Source organism: Nilaparvata lugens, chromosome 1 (assembly GCF_014356525.2).
Source record: "Nilaparvata lugens isolate BPH chromosome 1, ASM1435652v1, whole genome shotgun sequence".
Classification (NCBI taxonomy): domain Eukaryota; kingdom Metazoa; phylum Arthropoda; class Insecta; order Hemiptera; family Delphacidae; genus Nilaparvata; species Nilaparvata lugens.
The window spans coordinates 53,307,496-53,333,193 of record NC_052504.1 but is presented as its reverse complement, the minus strand read 5'-3'; the positions used below and the strand labels follow the sequence as shown (position 1 = coordinate 53,333,193).

General features: G+C 34.4%; 1 long non-coding RNA gene across 1 annotated transcript in view; it reads right to left on the bottom strand.

Annotated features, from left to right (window-relative positions):
- LOC120353310 overlaps positions 1-13,401 on the bottom strand; it is a 52,135-nt gene extending 38,734 nt beyond the window's left edge. Inside the window, exon 1 of the long non-coding RNA XR_005572290.1 lies at positions 12,834-13,401. This is a non-coding gene — a long non-coding RNA (uncharacterized LOC120353310). The remainder of the gene's footprint in view (positions 1-12,833) is intronic.
- Between the last annotated feature and the right edge of the window lie 12,297 nt (positions 13,402-25,698).

The window sequence follows — 25,698 nt, the reverse complement described above, 5'->3', positions numbered from 1 at the left end:
GATAATAACAGGATGAAAGAGATAGATTTATAAATCACAAGATAGATATTTCTAAAATAAGATTGTAACCTTTCTCAACCTTCGGAATTTATCTTGACTCCACATTATTTATAGTACAGCGAAATTGAATGCTGGATTGAGGATTGGATCCCGCCCGGGCTCAGTGTGTTTCATCATCTTATATTTCATTACTCACACAAGCATCATAGTCCAGGCAATGAATGCTCAAAAAAAGGGTATAGAGGGAAAAGTTTGGAAGACAATTTTTGACCCCGCAGTTCTGTTAATGGTAGTGAGGAGGTAAACATAAAAAAGTCCCCACCACTACCCAATGTGCTAAGGGGGTGGGGGTGGTTTAAAGGTACCATTTTTTGGTTTCTCGCATATAACTCGAAAATTATGCATTTTACAGACATGACTATTTTATAAGATATTGAAGCTTACATAATTTCCTACAATATTGATCCATTAACTTCTATATATCTTCCACTTTTCGAGATATTCGCTCTAAAAGATGTGACATTTAAAAAAACACATTTCCTTCGATTTTTTGCTATTTTTGCTCTTATAACTTTTTTAATATCGATGGGAAAACCCATGATGGTCATGAGCTTATAGAGCATCAAATTCTCTTCAATTTTATGTTTAATTTCACAAGTTTACGCACATCCCCACGACTGTTGCAGCAGCTTCAGTGTTGAGTGTGAGATCTTCAGTTATGCAAAAATAGACCACTTGACAAAGGAATTTGGAGAAAATGTTTTGAACACATTTTTTGACTTCGCCGCTTTGTTGGGACCAGTTAGGGGGTGAACATATCAAAAGTCCCCATCCCTTCCCCTTGTGCTAAAGGGATGAGGGTAGTTTAAAAGTTGCATTTTCAATGTTTTGCTTACACGCTCATATCTTGAGGAAAATGCGTTCAACCGACATGACTAACTATTCAAAAATAAAGCATGATAAATTCTCTACAATATTTGTTCTGTGGTGAACAAACTTTTCCCTCTATACCCTTTTTTGAGCATTCATTGCCTGGACTATTTCTGCTTTGAATAGTATTGATAAATAGTGTGAATAATATCTTCGAAACAGATTGAGATATAGATATGCGGTTTTCGCCATTCATTTTTTATTGAAATTCCGTATCGAAATCATGTATCGTATGACCAACTTCCTATTTAAAAAAATAAAGTTGAATTCAAAATGGCGGAACCAAGATGGCGGACCAGATTTAAAGTCATAGTCAAGTAGTATTTTCAATTTGAGTAGGATTTTCAATCACACCCACCGTCAAATTACCTTTGTGTATGAGATATTAAGTCGTTCTCGGACTTTTTCACCCACTCTGTGTATATGTGAGTCATCCACAAAAAATGTTTATTGAATCAAACTATCAAGCATTACAGACGTAAAAAATCAATTTATTTCATTACTTAGAAAAATCCGTCAACTTGCAAACTCTTGGAATGTTTGATTGTAATTTAAATTCTGTATCAAACTCTTGTAGAGGACTCCGATCAATGTGCTTAATTTCACATTATTAAGTACGTCTACGAAAATGAGGACTTTGCATGTATTCAGGTTTCAAATGTGTAACGAAACATATTTCGTTTCTTCATTGCAAACCTTCATTGATCACGGTTGAACAGAGAGGAGTGCGACAAAAAGCTTGTGCGAGAGTGAGAGAGCTTTTTTGGCAGTTTTTGCAAGCTCAGCAACAAGGAACATGTCCTTTTTTCAGCAACTCCATTTTCACAAAACATGGCCAGCATTAGGCATGCAAATGTAGTTCCTGCGATGAATGCTCCATACAAGTGTTAATCAACGTTAACACTGGCACATTTCATTACCGTCAGAATTAAAGTTTTCGGAGCCAGAAAAACTCTTCCAATTAAATTGTTTTGGCATGGTTTTTGCTGTTGTCAAAATAAAATACAGTACTCATACATAAAGCGTGTAGAGGCTTCAGAATTTCTATTTTGAGCATTAATTCTGAGTTTGTTTCAATGTATGCTGATGAAAGTTAAATTTCAAATATCGATTAAATAATCACCTCCAATATAATATCATTCTAACTAATAAATGATGGAATTATACCATAACCCATTTTGGTGTTCCTCTTATTTTTTTTCTATTTAGTGAATTAAAATGAACGTTATCGTTGGCAGTTCTGATAATACTGAGTTATTATTCCTGATAGTTGATGAAGGTAGTACAGTGTCACGTACAGTGTATTATGTAATACGTTAATGACAATTCAATGTCCATTAGGAGTAAAATAACGACTGCATCGGTCATATTTGTTTGCTCAAGGTTAAATGTTATCTAGCACTACTGTTCTATATTCGAGCATTCATTGAGACGATTAACTGAGACTGTGGAACAAGATAAGTGATTGAGAATACTACTTTTAATTATTGTAAAACGTAGGATGAGGAGCGGAGGAGCCTGCTAAAAGCAAATTTAGAAATACAATAGAACACAGATTGCTATTGGTCCAATTCTATAGTCTTTTTAGACTAACGAAAAATAATAAATTATCAACATTTTTGTTTTCTGCTGGAAGACCAATAATTTAATATAGACATCTCATGAACTGATCCATGACAATCATGAATCTCCTCATGACAAACATGAGAAGAGGTTGAGATTTTTTAAAATTTTTTCACAGTATTAAAAATTACTTTGAAATCATTTCATTTATCGAATAGACTAGTTGTCAGTTATTCAATTCCAGATTGCTCTAAGTTTATTTAATGATATTCACTCGATAATGTTATAAAGAAATGAGGGACGATTAAGTCGTGAAACTACTCCAAAATCCATACTACTGTATAAATATTTCTCAGATTTTCATACACCATTGTAAGAATAAAGTGCATACCCATATAGAGATACATTTCATAATTTGATTATGAGAATCATGAATCAAGGTCGAATATATTACACAGTGTATTAACTTTTTCCAAATTCAACACTCGTGGCAATTTTTTTTTACTTATTCATGGGAAACAGAACTCTGTTTTAGAAAAGCACACTCGATAACAATATGAAAAATTTCATGATGATGCTAGTCTCAATTTGAATTCAAAAACAGCTTTCTGACGAGATTACTCTTCTGGTTCACAGCCAAGACAAGAAATCAGTAAACAGCCTAATTCATGAGCAATCTTTTATCTCAATTTTCAAGTTTTAAGGTTAATAATTATTATAATAATTGTAAGAGTTCAGCCAGTTACATACATCGATTTTTGGACGTTCTATTTTTTGCCGTCCTGCTTGATGAATCCTACTAGATTAAACGGAACTTGACAAACATCATCGGTTTGACATCATCTGTTCAATCCTCTAGAATTCATAAGGACGGCAAAAAATCGTACTCCCCAAAACTGATGTATGTGTAGCTGGTGCCAGCCTAATACAGCGGTATAATTTGTTTCTAGCCCAACATTCGCTCATAAAAAATGAATATTCAAGTTGGCAACAGCATTTTTACGTGAAGAGTTGATAATATAAACTATTTTGACTTTTGAGTTCGTTATCATGAATACATGCATGATTCTCATGATTTGTGATGAACTACTAAAATACCCTTTTTCGTCCTAAAGTCCTATACTTCTGAAAAGTATACAATCTTTCTGATAAATCATAGTCATCTCTATTGAAAATCAAGGAGATCGTCGAGCTCTCAATCATTATTATTGCAATGAATTCCATATTATTCATCAGGCTATTATTTGTTAAGCCGGTTCCGTTGCAAATAACTCACTGCACGAACATAACCATAACTTTCTCTGGATTCTGTTGACTTTTACATCAGTATTTTGTTGATCTTGAAATGAAATTGCCTCTGTATTCGGTGAACAGCTCCTTTCCGCCGTGCAGACATTTCGGTTTTCGCATTTCCATGGAAAGGAAATAAAAGCACTCGCCGCTTCAACTCCTTGCTGGCTATATACAGTTTATTATGCCCAATGTGGAGCCAAGTGAACGGGAGCACAGGGTTATGAGAAGGGACAGAAATATATGGTCGATTTATTTTTGGCATGCTTTGTTGTGACTCAAGGGGCTTCTGCAGTTTTATGAAAGTTATGACTGGTTGCCTGTAGTCGTTTCCAGCAGCAAGCAAAGCTACACTGTTCCGGTTGTGGGTGTTGATCGGCACAACAACCAAGGGTGCAGCAGCAGCATAAACGGAAATGAAAGAAATATTGATTGTCATCCTCTCTTGTCAAAAAATATGAGCAGAGTCAGAAACTGATTCCCTAAAACGAGTAAGAATTTATTTCCTCTTCTATCTCCCACTTCCACTCACCAGCAGCAGCTCTTTCAACTGTTTGTTAAAAGATTTCCTGCCTTGTCATCCAACTCTATCAATCTCTGCCAAAAAAGTTCCTCCTTTCATCAAATCGGAAGTTAGATTTTGCAAATTCTCAGAGGAGATAAACAGAGTTTTTTGGAATATTTATTGTACTAGAGGTCACTGTATACGATATACCGGTGAAAAAACTTTCAGCAAACATTCTGGAACCTGGATCAAACAGGGAAAGTTGGAAGAAAAGGGAAGTAGCTTAGTCCAAATCACATACTCACTGTCTACATCCAAATTTCGTGGTTGTCAGTTCGTGATTGTAAATTTCCATGGTAAACTCATTGACTTTCACCATTAGAAGATAAAAGGCAAGTAACTTGATTGAATTTCCCCACTCTATATTGACATCTAAATCTTGTCGATCTTTCAATGTGTATAACAGCCTCAACCAACAGTCACATGGGCAGATCTTCTATGTCTGATAAATCAATTTCTGAGGAATGAATACAGAGGTAAACATTATAGTTCAATAACATCAATATTGAAGAACTAGTTTACAAGATAATCAAAATTCATAGCCTACCTATACACCTGAATAGAGTGTGATTGGGAGCTTGGTAATCAATATTAACGAATGGTAGGCATAGCGAGCGATTCGGCCTTGCAACAGAAGTAGCTTCTATGATAATTGAAAACTTGACCTTGTTGATGGTGGTGGGTAGAAGGTTAATACCACTTAAGAGTGAACAAATCCATGCTTGTGTATTGGCGTGAAAATTAACACGTTTTCAACAATATGCGCTCATGAAAGAATATGTATTATGCTAAAAAAACAAAACAAACGCAAGTTATGACGTCTGATATTTTCATACAACTCATATGCATAAGATGAAGTTGAGAAACTTGTCAAACTTATTTGGCATCAAGTTTGTGTATGATATGAATAATATTATATTATTCAAATAATATCACTCTCATTACAACTTTTTTACCTTCGTTTGCTGCTAATAAAGATAATAAACTTATATGTTTTCAAATAATACCACTGAACTCTCACTTGGAATATAGTTTTATCACTCTCATTACAACTTTTTTACCTTCGTTTGCTGCTAATAAAGATAATAAACTTATATGTTTTCAAATAATACCACTGAACTCTCACTTGGAATATAATTTTCCATTCTCTTCTTTCTATAATGTAATTCCATTTCTAAAAGATGTCATGTATTCAGTCAGCTTTGTTGAAACGGCAGCATCAATGAACATATTTAACAAAACTTGAAAGACTGAATATATAATAAATCGGAAGAAGCCGAGTTTCGCCAGAAATTTTTTCTCAAGAGAGCTGTTACAGAATAGTATGCAGACTGTTGTTTCTATGAATAAATCCATTAGAATCCTTTATCACAATATGACAATATGTCCACTTTGATAGAGTTCCAGAATTCTGTCCACTTGTTTCAGCCTAATAGAGAAACGCCATTTCAACTTGAAATTATATTTCCAAGATTGAACTAGTATGAGTTCAAAACAAGTCTGAAAATTTATAAAACTCCTACTATTGCGGTGTTTTTTATTTTTTTAGACCTGAGCCTATCATTATCAAGTTTAATATCATGATTTTTTTCAAGTAGGCTAAATTCTTGATGCTAAATATGTTCACTTATGTACATATTTATATTTGAATTAGATTTTTTTATGATACCTTGTCAAGCAAACTCTTCAAGAATTGCTTAAAGTAGCTTGTTACGTCTCAATAAACGCTTTTCTCTATTCTATTCTACACTTTCCAAATGCTTTCATAATTTCCCAAGGAAAGGTTCTCACCCAGAACCCCCTCCCACCATGTTGTCACAGTTCAATCTTTATTCATTTTTCAGAATAATCCACAAGTGAAAATAACAAAATATATTTGGATGAATCAATCTTAGAATCAAGATAAAATAATACCTTTGAACTGGTTTTATAATACACAAAACGTTGAGAATGAACCATTGTACCATTGTTCATTCATGGATTTAGAAACAGAAGTTGTTGGAGCAGTCTCTCTAGTTTTTCGGTTAATCGTGGCTCTCATATGAAAAAAAAGCAATTTGGAGGCTGGAACTAATTTATTAAAAGCTATTTCGGTCAGTGACTGGTGACTGGAGCCTGGAAGAGGTTCAATGCTACTTTGTGAGATGTATAGCATGGGGCTGTTACTAAAAGTGGCATGGAAATATCTGACCTGGAGAATGGCCAGCAATGAGGGATTATCTGGAAGTGAGCTCCAAGTTCCTGCGTATGTGCAACTAAAGCATAAAACATGGGCTTAAAGTTGGAGAATGAATGCTCAGTTAACTGCCAAGTTATGGGAGTCATGCCAACTTACAACGGATGACAAAGCTCCCGCAAAACCATATTCTAATAAACTAATCACACGTCAACGGGAAATTTGAACACTTTGAATCATCGTACGAGGGAGGTGACCTAACAAACGCAAGATTTCCTCAATTTTTGCGGTTAGATTAACGTGGAAAATCCTGTATTAATATCGCCATGTAAACCGCAAACTCATTCATTTTCTCTATTGAAAAAAATAGACATTCTGTTATTTCCATTATATTGAGGATAATCATTTATGAATGTTTAAAAATGAAATCACATTTCGTAGACGTATTCTAACGAATATTCTCATCAATAGAAGTTCAGATAGCTGAGATTGCAACAATACTTACCAATACATTGAAAAATGTGAATCAAACTGGTTCTGGCCAAGAGAAGTAACTTATCAGTAACCCATGAAATAATGAGTTTACCACCATTATTTATTCCTCCTCACAACATAAACTGAATTAGTTATTAGATTTAGGGTTATTTCAATAGATTCTAATATTAGGAAAATAACATAATACTGTAATGCTAATTTGATTGTTGTGTTTTTTGTTGTGATATATTATCCTTCCTTTGTATGTAGATATGTAATAATATGTGTCGTTATAATGAAACATTACTTATCAGTAAATTATTCAAGTAAAATACGGTAACTTCAAAAGCAGAAAAAAATAGAAGACCAGGCCACAAAAACAGCTCAGTTTCAAAACATGAGTCGCAGTATTTCTACATGCTCACTGATTTTCTGTAATCGCTACAGAATATCAGTATGTCTGTTCAGATAAGAGTATGGTATTCAGACATGGTTGATAGACAGAACTCTGTTTTAAAGATGACCTTCGTTGATTCTACTATCGCTCGAATGCAGTTTCTGAAGCCTCTGTACGCTTCACTTCAAATTGCCGTATACAATTGTTGGTTAAATGAGTGTCTACACAGAACTGAAATAATAGACTGAATGTTTTCATCAGAATTATGATAAGCCGAAAACCTACACAAACATTACAAATGAAATAATTGGGTAACAATTGGCAGCAATGTTTCTGACATAATAGATTTGATTGTGCATTTTTACAATAAGCTTCAAATTTTCATCTTCTCTTGACTTTCAAAAATGGATACAGTTGAAAAATATTGTTGTTATAGTTATTTTTTTAAGTAGTGTTGGAAGCATTCATAATTGCAATTCTTTCCCTCTTTCGTTGTCCTGCATACATCCAAGAGAATCAGAAATGATAAAGAAAATCGTAACAATCAGAGCCGGTTTTAAAGGCGGTTTACTGAAGATGATTTTCTGACGATGAATGAAATAGAATACATGTCATTTCCTGTAGACTAACAGGATGAACTTACATAAATGTCATATAGAAAAAATTTCAGTAGTTGCATATTGGCTGCAGTGAAAGGACATCTCTACAAGTAGTTTCAAGACAGGCAACTCAATTACTGTTGTTATAATAGGATTGAAAATGTTTTCTAAAAGAGTTATTCGCCGTTCAAAGAGACCATTATTATTTTCTTTGAACTTAATCACTTTGCTTGCCTAATCTGATCCTGCCGAAAAGTCAATCGGGACTTCCAGGCTCGCTGAAATCACATCTTGGTTTTCAATCTTCAAGTTTTGTAGCGCTGGGGTTGCAAAAATATTGCTCCATTTTGATCAGGCAGAATGGAAATATTTTTAGTAAATAGGTAATAGATAGATGATTTTTGATTAGGATGTTATTTCATTTTAGCCAAAAACTTCAATGACAGTTAATACAATTCAAAATGCTGACTTCAGAGGAGATATGAACCCCCCCCCCATCACAGTCCCAGTGCAAGTTATGAAACTTTTTACAATGAAATTGACAAAGACCAGAAAAGAAAGCTGCCCTCCAAAAAACTATCCTATTTCACAATTCTGTTTTTTTTTTTTTTTTTTTTGATAGCTTCTCCTGAGATGATAGAGAGTAGTGACCCTCTCACTCACTCCATCTACTAGACAACAACATGGCCAATCGACTAGTGGACAGAAAAAAGATACAAGAAAGACAAACAGAGAAGAGAAGACAGTATGCTTGGTTTTTTTATTGTGCAAGGAGCCAGAAATTTCAGAAACATAAAAAATTTACAGCGTCACAAAAACATGGGGAAAACCTTTCCTTTCATGGACCCCAGTCTCTAGTCAAAAAGGAACCACCACTGTCACGCAGAAAGGTAATCAATAACCCTCGTTCAAAATAACAGGGAAGACTTATTTGTCGTCTCTAAAAGTGTCTTTCTCGATAAACAACCTCTGAAACTCCTATTATGTCCTACCCCACCTCTTCAGTCTACAATTTTGCCAAATGAAACATAGAGCAAAACCACTCTTCTGCTAAATTTTTCTATGCATTTTTTTTTCAATTGTACTCTTTATTTTTCAGATGTTTTTCTAATTAGTCGGTATTCAACAATGTTATTCCTTTTATTTCGTTTCAGCACGTTTCGTTCAAGAACTAAAAGCACAGTAAAGTTCAGTATCATGTTCCTAACAATGGTTTTTCTCTTCATTAGCAACTTCACATCACAATTCTAAATGCATACACGGTAAGTCATAAGTAGGCTATTACAAAAACCTCCTACAGTACATTATATTGTTGTGTGAACGTAGGATTTCATTACTAATGAAATTTCTCATTTTTCTCATCAAGAAATGTATACATCAGTGTTGTATGAAAAGTTGTGTTGTTCTTCTTTTTTCAACAAATTCAGTTATAATAATAATTATTGCAATGAATCATGAGAACGTAAATATTATTCAACAAAACAATGATTATAGAAACATAGTTCAATTAAAGACAATACGAGTATTATTATTTTATTTCTCTATGGTTCAATATAATCTAAATGAAAAGAATTGTATTACTTGAAACTTGAACTAATAATTGTTCTAATATATTTTAGAAAGATATAGTGATATTAGAAAAATAACACTTACGAGTATGAATGAATTTATCAAATAAATTAACTGAAATTAACATAATGCATAACATAACATGATGCTTGACTAGATTAAAATAGAAAAGTGAATCATGAAACCGAAATATGTTTCGGTTGACGTACATAGCCTACTTCATGGTGAATAATAATTTGAATGAATCAGAATGAAACTTGATCAACATCGTAGCCTATAGTATTTTAGCAATGATGAGTGACTCATCAGGCTAAATTATGCCTGTCGAGACCTGTTTGGGAATCAGAATGAAAAAATTGGTTGTGAGTAAAATATTCATGTGACTTCGATTGGTTATTTCGCAAGCCAATGTAACTACGATTAGGAGTTGAATATAGTGAAAGTACAGGAACTCTTTCCTGATCTTTCAACGAGTTTTAGATGCATTATAGATACGATTGATATAATTAATATTATTTAAGATGAGTTTTTATGATTGTGAAAGATTAGATGAGGAAAATGAAAATTGAATTGACTATGCAAATTTATATTATTTAAAAAGAAACTGAACGTGGGCCAAATAGAGCCGGTCCGAGCTAACGAAAATCCGGGTAAACCGGAAAATGGGGAGAACATAGAAGAAATGAACGTAGGCATCCTTACAAAAAATCCAAGTTCTCTTTATTCAGAACACAAAGTAGTTTAACATAAAGATAATATTCACACTTTACAATGCACATACAAAGCTGAACTATATAGGAAATTTCTCCAAAAATCTATCCAGTGTTCGGACTTCCGAGAAAGTGGTGTCCGGGCTAATGATGTTCTACTGTACTTCTATCCTGAAGAACGATAGAAAATTCTTGAAATAACACGGAATAATTCATTGTAAGAGTTTGATCCAGCGTCTGGATAGTTTAGAGTGATGTGTCCTAACTCTACCTGATAAAGATTTATTTCATTTCGTGTATAAAATCGTTAAAAGAGTAAGTCTTAATTAGATCATTTTCTATTAGACTGACCTTCATTTATGAACTTGAACTCACTCTTCTCCTTTTCTGCCATATGTTCTTTCTCCAATCTCCTCGCAAGCCTACTTATATATTTTCATTTTAGGGATCTATAGATTCTCAAATTTAAAAGATTAGATGTATAGTCAAATACCCCAAGACCTACTACATAACGTAGATTGGAACCATCATGATGATATTGAAATTATTAAGCATGATGAAAATACTTCATACAGCAATAATTTAGATCTGGCGATTGACAGAAACGTTATTACTAAACAAATACTGACAGAGAAAACAAAAGATTGTCATGTTTTACTTTTATAATCTTCTTTTTTTAACAGAACTGAATGTTGACCTTGTTTCGGTGATTCTATTGTTTGCTAAACGTTTTTAATCGATATGCTAATGCTCTGTTCTTTGTAAATTATTTAAATACTGTGCTGAAATAAATAGAAAAAATACTCTACAAGTCGTGGTATCCACCACTCTCTTTTCAAGTACAAACATGAACATTTGCAACTCATAGCTAGTTGAATAAGGCATGAGCTGATGACAGTAATTCGTAATTCCTCAACTTATAGCTAAGTTCACCCCTCACTGTTTTTGAGTGTCAAGGTTACACAAAATCGGCATAGTTTATTAGCATTGGAGCATTCATTGTGATAACACTTATTAGCAGGGAGCTGCATAACTCAGGTTATTATTCGACTATTGTTTACACTCTTGGCTCAGGGTCAATGCTAATGTCGAGCAGTATTTCGGAATAAAACATTTTCATCAGGTTTTCTCATTTTTTATTTGTGGGAAAATAAAAGTATTCAAATGAAACAACGGAAGACGAAATAATTTTACTTTCTAGAAATTTCATACACATTTGAAGCTTTACTAACAATATTGAACATGGAACTACTTGAAAATCTTCTGTGAATTATATCTAGATGGAATATTTATTGAAATTTAGTCACACTGAGAAGTATTACTTTCGATAAGAAACATGCTACGGGTTTCAGCTAGTAGACTTCAAAGCCTACACCTACTAAGCCTACAGGGCTATGTGAAGAACACCATTGAGAATAACTTCGCATTGTCATCGTTCAGTTGAATAATGATATATTTTAATAGACCCCAATTACTGTTATATTCTGTAATTCGGAAGTATGGTGAAAAGGATATCAAATAAGGGACACAAAAAAGGGACACCTATACAATTTAATATGCAAAAATCTGATGTGGTGCACTCACACAACTTTCCTTGCCGTTATGATCACCTGACGCTAGTGTTCACGCGCATCTCAAGTCTACTATTCCAAGATCTGAGCCAGCTGGTGACAGGCCAATAACGCTGGAGACATATGAAGTCTGCTATCTCTTCATAGTGAATCATTTAATAGAATCAACAGTTGCCAACAGTTTGCAATTGGATAATCACATTTTTCTCGAATTTCGTGCTTATTTTAAATTTTAGGTGAAAATGTTACTGAACATTAATTGTAGAGATTTTCATACTCAATCTTTTCCACTCGAATTTTTTTGTTTAAATTGTATCTGAAGCCTTATAATTGGGAATCTAAAATCAAACTTTGCATAGATGGGCGGAGCTCCTGAAATTTTTACAGATATGGGACTTTACAGATATGGGACTTGTGGCAGTTGATAGGGCTTATCAATAACTATTTCAGGTATGAATTTTATCAAAATCGTTGGAGCCGTTTTCGAGAGAATCTGAGCGAGGATGCGAGGATGCGAGGATGCGAGGATGCGAGGATGCGAGGATGCGAGGATGCTTTGAGCTTAGAATACAATATTAGTAAAATTGTAATTAGAAATTTGAAATTGAAACGAAAACAAAAGCAGAATAAAGAAAGTGTGGTGACGATTAATTTTAAGAATTATATGAAATCTCTTAGTATTAACTGAACAACTGGACCTCCTTTCAATTTGTGATGCAATTCGCTAGTATAGGTAGCCAACCACTAATGACCGCTAGCAGCAAATCAGCTTTACGTGACGTTTCACAGTTGGCCTGATACGTGACGTTTTGCATCGAAAGACGCCAAGCTGGCTGAGGCTGCCAGTCAGAGCAGAGCAGCCTACTATGACTCACGCCTGTGATAACAGCCCGCTATCTTTGCCACACAATAAAAATTAATGTAAACGATGTTGCCTGTATGTGTATGTGTGTGTGTGAGCAAGCACTTCTGTTCCACAAAGAACTTACCTACAGTATTGACTGAGTAAGCATTGATCACGCCACTTCACTATCGTATCGCCAACCTTGTAATGCAGCTGCACGTTTATCTCTACCTCTATTTGCCTTGGCTAAAAAGCTTACTTGAAAAAAAGATTGCCCAGCACTGAGGAAACTCAGGCGTTACATAACTTATCCTGTCAGCTTCAACTTATTACACCTCCTAGATAAGTCTTCCTCTCTTTGTTTCAAAATGACTATTGATTCAGTCTTGGGTTGTTTTATTGGAACATCCCAACTGTACTAAGAATATTAGTGAGTAAAAGTGATTATTTCAAAAAGTTGGAAAATTCATTATATTTTGTCGAGTAGTCCAACAAAAAATTTCCATGCATCAAACTAAATTACAAAAAAGTCATGATATTAAATCATGTTCACCACGCTCTGATCAAGTTTTCCGTGGATAGTTTGGTATTATTTCTTGTGATTTGTGATTAATAGCTTGCGTATCAGTTTACCTCATCGCACAGTATTTCCTATACTTTAATAAGCTTTATTATGCGTTGAAAAGAATCTTTAATATTCAAGGGTTTGAGTAAGTCCCTCCACACTGCATCCTTATGGCTTCTCTATAGATGAGCAAAAAATTGATAATAATAATTATTCTTTGAAAGGTTATCAGCGGTATATAGACTGCAACTGTGATCGGTACATGTCATATTATTTCCCAAACTAACTTTCAAAAAGAATATTGAATATTTCACCTGTAATATAAGTTGCAAAATTAGGTCTAGCAATACAGAATAATATTAAACCTATGCATATTCACAAATAAATCATAAATCCATGGAGATTGAGTGAAATATTTCTTGCTCTCTTGCAAAATTGAATATTACTCTATTGCTTAGCATTAGCAGCTCAGCTACTACAGAGCTCTTGAAAGCGAGGTGAATTGGAACACAAACCTGTCTCTTCTAAATTTGTTTTTCTTTTGGTTCGAGTAGTTTGTTTTTGTGTCTATGAATAAAGACAGGCGTCGACATAAAACCTGTTTTATCTTATATGGTGAGCTCGCGAGCTCGCGAGTATCGGAGCTTGGCGATCAATGCAGTGACAGAGACGCTGTCGTACTACTGTAGGCCTACTTGAAAAACTTGAGTGACTCGATTCAAGAGAGAAGTTTTCTCATATCGAATGAAAACCCAGTTCTCACACAATCTCATTGAATGAGATCCAGCTTGTCGATCTCGTTCGCAATAATCAAGTTGGAACTAAAGAGAGAGAATCAGTGAGAGAGGAGTGAGTGGGTGAGTGTGAAAGAGAAAAAGATTCCCTCAAACAAGTATTTTCAATTATCATACTCGTTTCATTCATATGTAACGAATTCTAAAATCGTCAAGATAGTTCGGTGGAGATTAAAGATATGAATGTGAGAAGAAGGGGAAGGTCAGGGGAAGGTGATTTCTTACAAAATTGCTAACAATTGAAAGTTTTAGAAGATATTTAAAAGTTTGGTATTAAATAGAAGGAATATTTGGTAGGTTTATCACTGAATTCGTTACAGGAGTTTGATAATGTGTATTACATTTATCTGTATTTAGTATCTAGTAGGCTACATAAATTGAAACTATTCGTATGTATTTGTACTATTAATAATAATAATAATAAAGATTTTAAAAAATCTGGTGTGGCGCACTCACACAACATTCCTTGCCGTTATGATCACCTGACGCTAGTGTTCACGCGCATCTCAAGTCTACTTATAAACAAAGATCTGAGCCAGCGGGTGACAGGACAATAACGCTGGAGACATACGAGGTCTACTATCTCTTCATAGTGAATAATTTAATAGAATCAACACTTGCCAATTGTCAAATCAACAGTTTGCAATTGGGTAATCACATTTTCTCGAATTTCGAGCTTATTTTCAATTTTAGGTGAAAATGTTACAAAACATTAATTGTAGAGATTTTCATGCTCAATCTTTTTCACACGAAGTTTTTTGTTTAAATTGTATCTGAAGCCTGATAATTGGGAATCTAAAATCAAACTTTGCATAGATGGGGCGGAGCTCCTTAAATTTTTACAGATCTGGGACTTGTATGGCAGTTGATAGGGCTTATCAATGACTATCTTAGGTATAAATTTGATCAAAATCGTGAAGCCGTTTTCGAGAAAATCGCGAAAAACCCTGTTTTTGACAACATTTTCTCCATTTTAGTCGCCATCTTGAATTGCATTTGATCGAAATTGTTCGTGTCGGATCATTATATTGTAAGGACCTTAAGTTCCAAATTTCAAGTCATTCAGTTAATTGGGAGATGAGATATCGTACACAGACACACACACACACAACACACACACACACACACACACACACACACACACACACACACACACACCACACACACACACACACCACACACACACACACACACACACACCACACACACACACACACACACACACACACACACACACACACACACACACAACACACACACACACACAAACATACACCGAATTGTTTCATTTCATGGGGGGGGGATGAAACATTCTTATTTTAAATATTAGGGGGATGTGTCCAGGCTTAGTTTTAACTTTATTAACATTTTTTTCCAATTTAGATGATGTTTACTTGAGTGTTCAAACTTACATTGGTTTGAGGGGTGGATAGAACATTTTTTTCAAATATTAGGGGGATGTGTCGCTCCTGTCCACGGTAGAAACTTCGCCCGTTCATCATAATCGGGGAACTCTCTCTAGAAGAAGCTGCTGCATTATTATAATTGCTATTGCAGTGCTATTCTCTCATCCCTTATATATTTCTTGACTTACTTAGTACAATATATCGAAAATATAGCATTAAATGCTAATTTTTGTGGCTGGTTCAGCCACAAAAAAATCAGGTTCCCTTTTTGGAGGGAAACATCCCCATATCCCCCCCTGGAGACGCCACTGCTTAAGTAAGTGGACTTTGACTATTTCTTTGAACGAATTCATACAAATCGCTCAAGAAAAATTACCGCGAAGGTTTCGTTTTATATCAATCAATCAATCAATCAATAATCCTTTATTGTCATAAAACACAAAGTGTTGTAACAAACTCAATATACAATAAAATTAAAAACAGTCAAAATATTTTTAAAATAATAATAATATAGTCAAAGTAGTAATTTTGTAAAAAAAAAAATTACAACTAAATTGGTAAATAGCAATTAACAACAGCAATTGATAAATAGCAGGTATTAAAACGGGATCCAACACAAGTCACAACAAAGCTGTTACAGTTAAACAGATGAACACTGAAGCTATTCAAAAAATTCTCCAACAGAATAAAGAATATTTCACCTGTAATATAAGTTGCAAAATTAGGTCTAGCAATACAGAATAATATTAAACCTATGCATATTCACAAATAAATCATAAATCCATGGAGATTGAGTGAAATATTTCTTGCTCTCTTGCAAAATTGAATATTACTCTATTGCTTAGCATTAGCAGCTCAGCTACTACAGAGCTCTTGAAAGCGAGGTGAATTGGAACACAAACCTGTCTCTTCTAAATTTGTTTTTCTTTTGGTTCGAGTAGTTTGTTTTTGTGTCTATGAATAAAGACAGGCGTCGACATAAAACCTGTTTTATCTTATATGGTGAGCTCGCGAGCTCGCGAGTATCGGAGCTTGGCGATCAATGCAGTGACAGAGACGCTGTCGTACTACTGTAGGCCTACTTGAAAAACTTGAGTGACTCGATTCAAGAGAGAAGTTTTCTCATATCGAATGAAAACCCAGTTCTCACACAATCTCATTGAATGAGATCCAGCTTGTCGATCTCGTTCGCAATAATCAAGTTGGAACTAAAGAGAGAGAGTCAGTGAGAGAGGAGTGAGTGGGTGAGTGTGAAAGAGAAAAAGATTCCCTCAAACAAGTATTTTCAATTATCATACTCGTTTCATTCATATGTAACGAATTCTAAAATCGTCAAGATAGTTCGGTGGAGATTAAAGATATGAATGTGAGAAGAAGGGGAAGGTCAGGGGAAGGTGATTTCTTACAAAATTGCTAACAATTGAAAGTTTTAGAAGATATTTAAAAGTTTGGTATTAAATAGAAGGAATATTTGGTAGGTTTATCACTGAATTCGTTACAGGAGTTTGATAATGTGTATTACATTTATCTGTATTTAGTATCTAGTAGGCTACATAAATTGAAACTATTCGTATGTATTTGTACTATTAATAATAATAATAAAGATTTTAAAAAATCTGGTGTGGCGCACTCACACAACTTTCCTTGCCGTTATGATCACCTGACGCTAGTGTTCACGCGCATCTCAAGTCTACTTATAAACAAAGATCTGAGCCAGCTGGTGACAGGACAATAACGCTGGAGACATACGAGGTCTACTATCTCTTCATAGTGAATCATTTAATAGAATCAACACTTGCCAATTGTCAAATCAACAGTTTGCAATTGGGTAATCACATTTTCTCGAATTTCGAGCTTATTTTCAATTTTAGGTGAAAATGTTACAAAACATTAATTGTAGAGATTTTCATGCTCAATCTTTTTCACACGAATTTTTTTGTTTAAATTGTATCTGAAGCCTGATAATTGGGAATCTAAAATCAAACTTTGCATAGATGGGGCGGAGCTCCTTAAATTTTTACAGATCTGGGACTTGTATGGCAGTTGATAGGGCTTATCAATGACTATTTTAGGTATAAATTTGATCAAAATCGTGAAGCCGTTTTCGAGAAAATCGCGAAAAACCCTGTTTTTGACAACATTTTCTCCATTTTAGTCGCCATCTTGAATTGCATTTGATCGAAATTGTTCGTGTCGGATCATTATATTGTAAGGACCTTAAGTTCCAAATTTCAAGTCATTCCGTTAATTGGGAGATGAGATATCGTACACACACACACACACACACACACACACACACACACACACACACACACACACACACACACACACACACACACACACACACACACACACACACACACACACACACACACACACACACACACACACACACACACACACACACACACACACACACACACACACACACACACACACAAACATACACAGAATTGTTTCATTTCATGGGGGGGGGATGAAACATTCTTATTTTAAATATTAGGGGGATGTGTCCAGGCTTAGTTTTAACTTTATTAACAATTTTTTCCAATTTAGATTATGTTTACTTGAGTGTTCAAACTTACATTGGTTTGAGGGGTGGATAGAACATTTTTTTCAAATATTAGGGGGATGTGTCCCTCCTGTCCACGGTAGAAACTTCGCCCGTTCATCATAATCGGGGAACTCTCTCTAGAAGAAGCTGCTGCATTATTATAATTGCTATTGCAGTGCTATTCTCTCATCCCTTATATATTTCTTGACTTACTTAGTACAATATAACGAAAATATAGCATTAAATGCTAATTTTTGTGGCTGGTTCAGCCACAAAAAAATCAGGTTCCCTTTTTGGAGGGAAACATCCCCATATCCCCCCCTGGAGACGCCACTGCTTAAGTAAGTGGACTTTGACTATTTCTTTGAACGAATTCATACAAATCGCTCAAGAAAAATTACCGCGAAGGTTTCGTTTTATAGAGACGCGTTCAATGATAAAACAGAAAAACAGAAACAAAAACATCATGATAAACCAGAAAATGAATTCATGAGCTCTTCAAAACACATTCTCAACAGGAAAATGGTATGTAAAAAAACTAGTGAAATGAAATTCCTTGATGAGTAAATTCCAGATACAGTATATTAGTTCCCTCCGTAATATAATTCATCTTCCCAGAGCCTCAACTCCAAAAATTGAATTAATCAATTTTTAGTGATTGAATGGAGATTTTATTTGTTGAGATTACCACTTTATAAGATAAAAATATAACTATGTAATATATCACAGTGCATTATATTATTTAATATTATTTTATGAAAAAATTGAATATGTGCTTGGGTTTTGAATTTACAACTAGAATTGTTTAAATTTTACAACTATACATGAGGTCGATCAACCTCCTAAACTCATAGCTAACTATATCGCCAAAATACATTACTTGTGTATTGTAGGAGTGTTCATTTACTGATATTGAAGCACTTGAAATCCCGCAACAAGACCTTGTAGCCCGAAAAAAAACTAATGAACAGAGTCAAACTGATGTGTCTATTATTATCATGGTTCTTAATTGCCTTTGCTGCAAACATCTTAAGTCTTATCTATGATGTTTACCACTCGTTTCATTTCTCTGGAGCTTTTTCGAGACTTTAAATACTCATACAACAAATGTGTGTTTGCCAGATGATAAGTACACTCGGCAATGTGATTTTTTCAACAATGGCTTCTCTAGTGCCTTGTGTAACTGTGGCTGAACAATAACAAAGTTTGAAGAGCCGAATAAATTATAAGAATATAATAATTGTTGTTATAATATAAAAATTGTTAAAATTTATATTTAACAATCTTGGTAATAATTGTATTTTCACATAAAATTTCTGACCTTTTGAGGAATTATAATATTGAATGGTAAATGACGCTTTTCTTCAAGATTTTAGAAGAGCTAACAAGGACTTTTAATGCGAAGGAATAATTCTAAAGTTCAATAGAAATGTTACACATAGGAAGCAAATTTTGGGAAGTATTGTATGCTGAAACTCCATTATAATTCCACCTCACATCCCCATCCCAATGATGAAAATATAGGTATAAATTTTGCAAATTCTCCTCAAATTTCTTATTCTTATCCTTAATATAGAGATCCAATTATTCAACAGGTACTCCAATCTCCAATAACGGTACCTATCAACGGATAGATGAAAAAATGTGAGTGATCTTTATTGTAGATACAAGACACAACTGTAGTAAATCACTTTATACCCGAAGTAGCTTACCAAAGTACTTGAGAAATTGTTGAAAAATATTATTTTCACACAGGTTTCAAAAATAGCTTTCATGATCATCAATCTTTGAGTAAAGTACTATGTTATTGATGTGATAAGTCATTCTTGAGATGAAAATAAAATTGGAACATGCTGAGAGTTTTCTGCAATAAGAATTTCTCATAGATAATGAAATGGGTACTGAAAAAATTATCTCCATCAAATTGTTTTTCATCAGTACTGCAGTGAGATATCAAAAAGAAAACCCGTAAAAATGAAATCATGGAAAATATCATTACAGAAATATTAGTTGTTACGCCTAGTTTTCCAATTAAGAATATTAATTTTTCTATCATCTTACTGATTCTCATAAATTTAAAGGTTCAGTATTTCAATGATAATGATTTAAACTTATTCTAAAAATAGAAAATAATATGGAGATTCTTCTGTAATCAGCCCCAAAACTATTAATTTATAGTTCGCTGAGTTTCCACCTTCAGAGTAGGCTGAGTAAGCCATCAAAACTGAATGTATAAAGTAGAGCGTGCACTAGGTAGGTGGAGCGGCGCGACGCGGTGCGGCGCGGCGCGTAGAATTTTCGACCTGTAATTAAATACCAGTGATCGAGTGTACCTCCGCGCTCCTAGTGCACGAAGGGTAGGTCGGAATTTTTCCGCTTTCGGGTAACTTCGTGAGGGCTCGGCTGTTTTCGAACTCTGCATTAGTAAGCATTAGTAATCAGCCTGCTCTTCTGACGTCTTCCAGTTCACATTCTAATCAATTACATTACCTACGATTACGGTAAGTTTATAGGATGTACCAACATCTTCTCTTTTTTCCTTGATAGTTCCTCTTTCTCTGCTTTATCCACAACTGCCAAAAATAACATTTCTTCATCTGAGTCATCCATCACTCAGGTCTTGCCGCCACTTTATCACAACCTCAAATAAGAACTGACTTCAATTAGAACCCTAACTTCAACAACTATGTCTTAATTCAAATCGCAGTTGACAAGTCTTCGTCACGACCAACTATGTAGTCCAAAACGGCGCCTTGCCGCGCCGCGTTGCACCGCGCCGCGCTCGCAGTGCATGGACCTTCCATTTTCCGCTCTCCTACGCTCCGCGCCCAGTCGCTCCACCGACCTAGTGCATACTCACCTTAATACTTAATAAGCCAAAGAGCAAAGGCAAAGAAAACCAAATATTGATCGTCTAATTCTATTTATGCTGAGAAAATGGAGTTTTATGGAAGAATGATTTATCAGTGGAGTTTAAGAGAGCTGTACGAAAAAGAAACCATTCGACTACTCTACTGATACTAATAAGAGAGAGCCAAAAGCCAAACCCACTGGAGAAGAGGAAAATAGAGATTAGAGTTATTTGGTCTGGCAACCCTACATCGTTTAATCCTATTAATGATCATTGCTCTTGGAAATGAACTGCCTCTCTGCTCTCACATTCGAATGGACAAATATACTCCACAGAAGGGTAGAATCCACTGTTATTGTCTTTTAACTGGTACTCACAGTTTGAGCCAATAAAAAAGTGGACAGGAAATTGTATCTCTTATTGTCCTGAGAAGGTTTGACACCAACCATTACTTTCAGTGTTTCGTTGAGTTTAAGATCAAATTCAACTTGAGCAGTCATTTTTTTAATTTTTCGTAAGCTATATTATTGTCATGTAATATTTTAAAAATAATATTAGATTGAGTATAAAATAATGAATAATTGAGACCTGGTATTGTAAAAAAACGAACAAATGAGTATGAGTAAAAAAAATCACTTTCAAAATTGTAATCTTTAATTGTCTGTTTTTTTGTTCATCTGATTAACAATATGGATTCCTCGTGAAACTATTTTTATTTCATCTGACTTCCAACTCGAAGAGGTGAACTGAATGAGTGATGAAACTGGTGAATAGGTGAGTAGAAATGTCTTAAAGAGGTGGGATGGGAACTACAGTCCTACTCCTACAACCATCACTGACAATCAACATTTAATTATCAATATCTACAATAATCAATACCTCTTGCAACAAAGAATATATTCTATGTGAGAAAATGAGAACAACAATCAATATAGATTGAAACCAGTACCAGAATATGTAAATGTCACCTAGGAGACAGCAGAGTAATGAACAAATAGCCTCGATTTAATCCAAATTCACCTTTAGTTGAAACATAGCTGTTATTGACAAATTAATTACCTGACTCTTTAGAGCCTTGAAGGCTTGCGTTGTAGTTGATAGTCGATATCTATCTAATCCAGATGGCTTTGTCAATACTACAATATTGTTCATGAGAGCAGAGTACTGTGTATATCTACAGCCCAAGGCATAGTAGATAGGAGTATACGCTTGTTGAACCTAATCCAACTTGTCTATGTTCTGTTCATCAATAAGCCTTGAACCTGTCCACGTGTCGTTCAAACTAGAAACTTACGAACCAGTCTGCAAATGTGGACTTTTAATTATTTATGCAATTGAGACAAGAGAAGTTGAAAAAATAGGGCAATCAAACGATTTTTGTTTTCTATTCTGATCTGGCTACAATGTAAGCTATTTACAAATGTTGGCTTATGAGCTACGAATTGCAGAAAGTGTTAAGAATCTCTATTAAGAAATTTCTTCTTTCAACATTCAACACCTTTATGCAAAATATTATCAATTTAGATGGTTGAAGTTGTAGAGTTACAATAATCAGAGATTTAAAAACAAACACATGTCTGTTATTGTTTTTGTGCAATTGCTTTCTGTTTCTTTGTTTATTGAAAAAATCGAGTTAGAAGACGAGCATCATGCTTCTTTAATTTTCATGTACAAAAAGTACTTACACTATTTTGAAGTCATAAGAAACAGAAAGACGAGAAATTGGACTTCTCTATAAATAAAGGCCTAATGATGGATCGGAATGAATACATTATATTAATTATTTAGATATTAACAAACAAAAAAGTTTGATCTGACGAATTTTTAATGTAGGTACTCATTCAGGCCTATATCATTTTTGTATTATTCATTGGTATTTTTAAATGTGAATAACTTTGAAATGGATTAAGATATCGTTGTGCGGTTTTCGCCATTCATTTTCTCTTGAAATTATGTATTGAAATAATGTATCATTATGACCACCTTCCTATTAAAAGATTAAGTTAGATTCGAAATGGCGGTTACAAGATGGCGGACCTAAAATGTGAAACGACAGAAAAGCAGTTTTTATTTTGAATAGGATCCTCAATCGAACCTATCGCCAAATTTCCCTTCAAAAGAAATTTTAAGCTGTTTCCTTAATTTTCACCAACTCTGTATATGATAAGAAATTTTGAACTTAATTTTGAAATATCGTATTACATTGAATGCATTGCATATTACCAGGATAACAGGTTATTTTTTATTCAAGTGACACTATATGATTGTGTACTGTATTGATAGTGTATAGTATACCTTTGTGATTATGAATTATTAACATTATTTTCTTTCCAACTATGGATGGTCTGTTTACCACTAAAGGTTGTGAAGACACTTTGGATATACCAATATATGTCCCACGTTGGTTGTGATATTTTATGTGAAACTGGGTTTGTGGTGTGTCCAATATTGGCACTATGATCCCTACTTCGTGAATAAATTTGCAAAAGATTAAGGCCGTCCGGCTCGCAAATATACAGGGTTCTGAACACAGCTTTAGCTCAGTGATAGATGCATGAATATTTTCACAATAATAAACCACCATGGGTTTGAGTAACTGATAATTAACAATTCTTACCGCTGCTCTCTTGAAGATATTGAAGAATACCAATAAGGAAATCAAAAAGATAGTCAGTGACCAATTTACAGTAACCATTTATATCCAATCAAGAATAATGAAAATCAACTATTATTCTTCTAATTGAGTCTCAAAATGCTCGTCATGAATACAGGTGTGCACTAATTTATCCTTCCGAAATTCCTTATTACTTACAACGCCAGTTCTAGATGATCTCTGGATCGTTATATGAGATATTGTAGACTTACTACTATAATTGTCAATAATTATTTGCTGACTGAAGAATATGACTATCATCAAAGGATGATAAGTAAAGGTTGCTCCAAATAAGATCAATTTTTAATGATTCATTAATTGCATATGCTGCACAACGAGAATGTTTGGTACCAAGACAGCTCAAACTGTATATCACGAGGTGAATCAGGTAAAGAATAAAGATTTTTAACACTTTGTATGCTGACAAAAAACACAAATATATTCCCATAAAAAAATATATAGATATATTACTATATATATAGAATATTTATAGAATATACTGAATATATATAGATATATTTGGAGCAACCTTTACTTATCATCCTTTGATGATAGTCATATTCTTCAGTCAGCAAATAATTATTGACAATTATAGTATCTATATATATATAGATACATACAGGGTGTTTCAGAAGTAGTGTCGAGAATTTTAGGGTATTGTACCTGGATGCTAGGAGACTACAAATGTCATATTTGAAGTGTCCAAAACTCAGCGGTTATCCTTATAGCTGCCATTTTGTTTTTTTCACTTAAAAATTTTTATCTCAAGAACGAATGTTGTATTGATCTGAAATTGGCATGAATATTTATGCTATAAAGACTCAACTATAAAAATAAAAAAAAATTTTCGTTGAAATTTTTCAAAATGGCGGCCATTTTAAATTTTTGATGGCGAATATCTCGAAAACCGTCCATTTTACAGAAAATTTACAAGAGACAAAAAAGTTAGCAAATTTTTTCACGATTCCAATGATACCTAATTTATTAAGATTGGTCGAAGAATAACAGAGAAATTGATTTTTTTCGTACTGCATGCATGACCACTTTTCACCATTTAAAGATCAATATTAATTTTTTAATTCCAGATGTATTTAAGATGAAGCTTTGAAACTCGGTATGGCTCCATATGGGCAAACAGATGATTTTACAATGGTTTTCAGATGATAATGTTTGTCTTGTAAAAGTATTGTTGTTTCATTAAAAGTAAAGAACCAGATGTAGTGCTTCCTATTTCTTAGTCTCACGTTTCCTAGGTCTTATTTCTATCTTAAATTTCCAGTTTCAATATTTTCTTACGTTGCTTCTACACAAATATTTAATTATTGTAATGGAATTTAGTTCGCTGGAGTACACCGATATTCACTTCATGTATGGAGCAGCTCTTGGCAATGCGACCGAAGCAAGAAGAATGTATGCAGCTGCATTTCCAAACCGCCGTCTCCCTTCCGACAAGGTGTTCACAAGAACTCACAATCGGCTGAGAGAAGTTGGTTCATTTGAACGGAACAGGGTAATTGCTGGTAGGCCTCGAGCAGTTCGAAATGTTGCTTTTGAAGAGGAAGTATTGCAGAAATTCGATTTCAATCCTAGAACGAGTACGAGAGCAGTTGCAAAGCAAATCAATTCAAGTGCTTCTTCTGTGTGGCGTGTACTAAACAAGGAAAGACTTCACCCCTTCCGCTTTCAAAAAGTTCACTCATTGGTTGAACGCGACTATGAGCCAAGAGTAAACTGTGCCCGTTGGTTTCTTCAGCAAGACATTATCCAACCAAATTTTCTAGAAAATGTGTTATTTACCGATGAGTCCAGCTTTACAAGAGAAGGAATCTTCAACTCTCGCAACAGTCACGTCTGGGCCTTAGACAATCCTCATGAGGTCAAAGTGCGTGGTTATCAGCATAGATTTTCGCTGAATGTTTGGACGGGTATCTTAGGTAATCGCGTGATTGGACCATACATTCTTCCTAATCGTCTGAATTCTCCCACGTACATTACTTTTTTAAGAGACATACTACCAGAACTTTTGGAAGATGTGCCTCTTGCAAACAGATATAATATTTGGTTTCAACATGATCCTGCTCATTTCGGAAATGTTGTTACGGACTTTCTGAACATGACCTATCGTCAGCGGTGGATTGGGCGGGGTGGACCAGTACCGTGGCCCGCACGTTCACCTGACCTCAACCC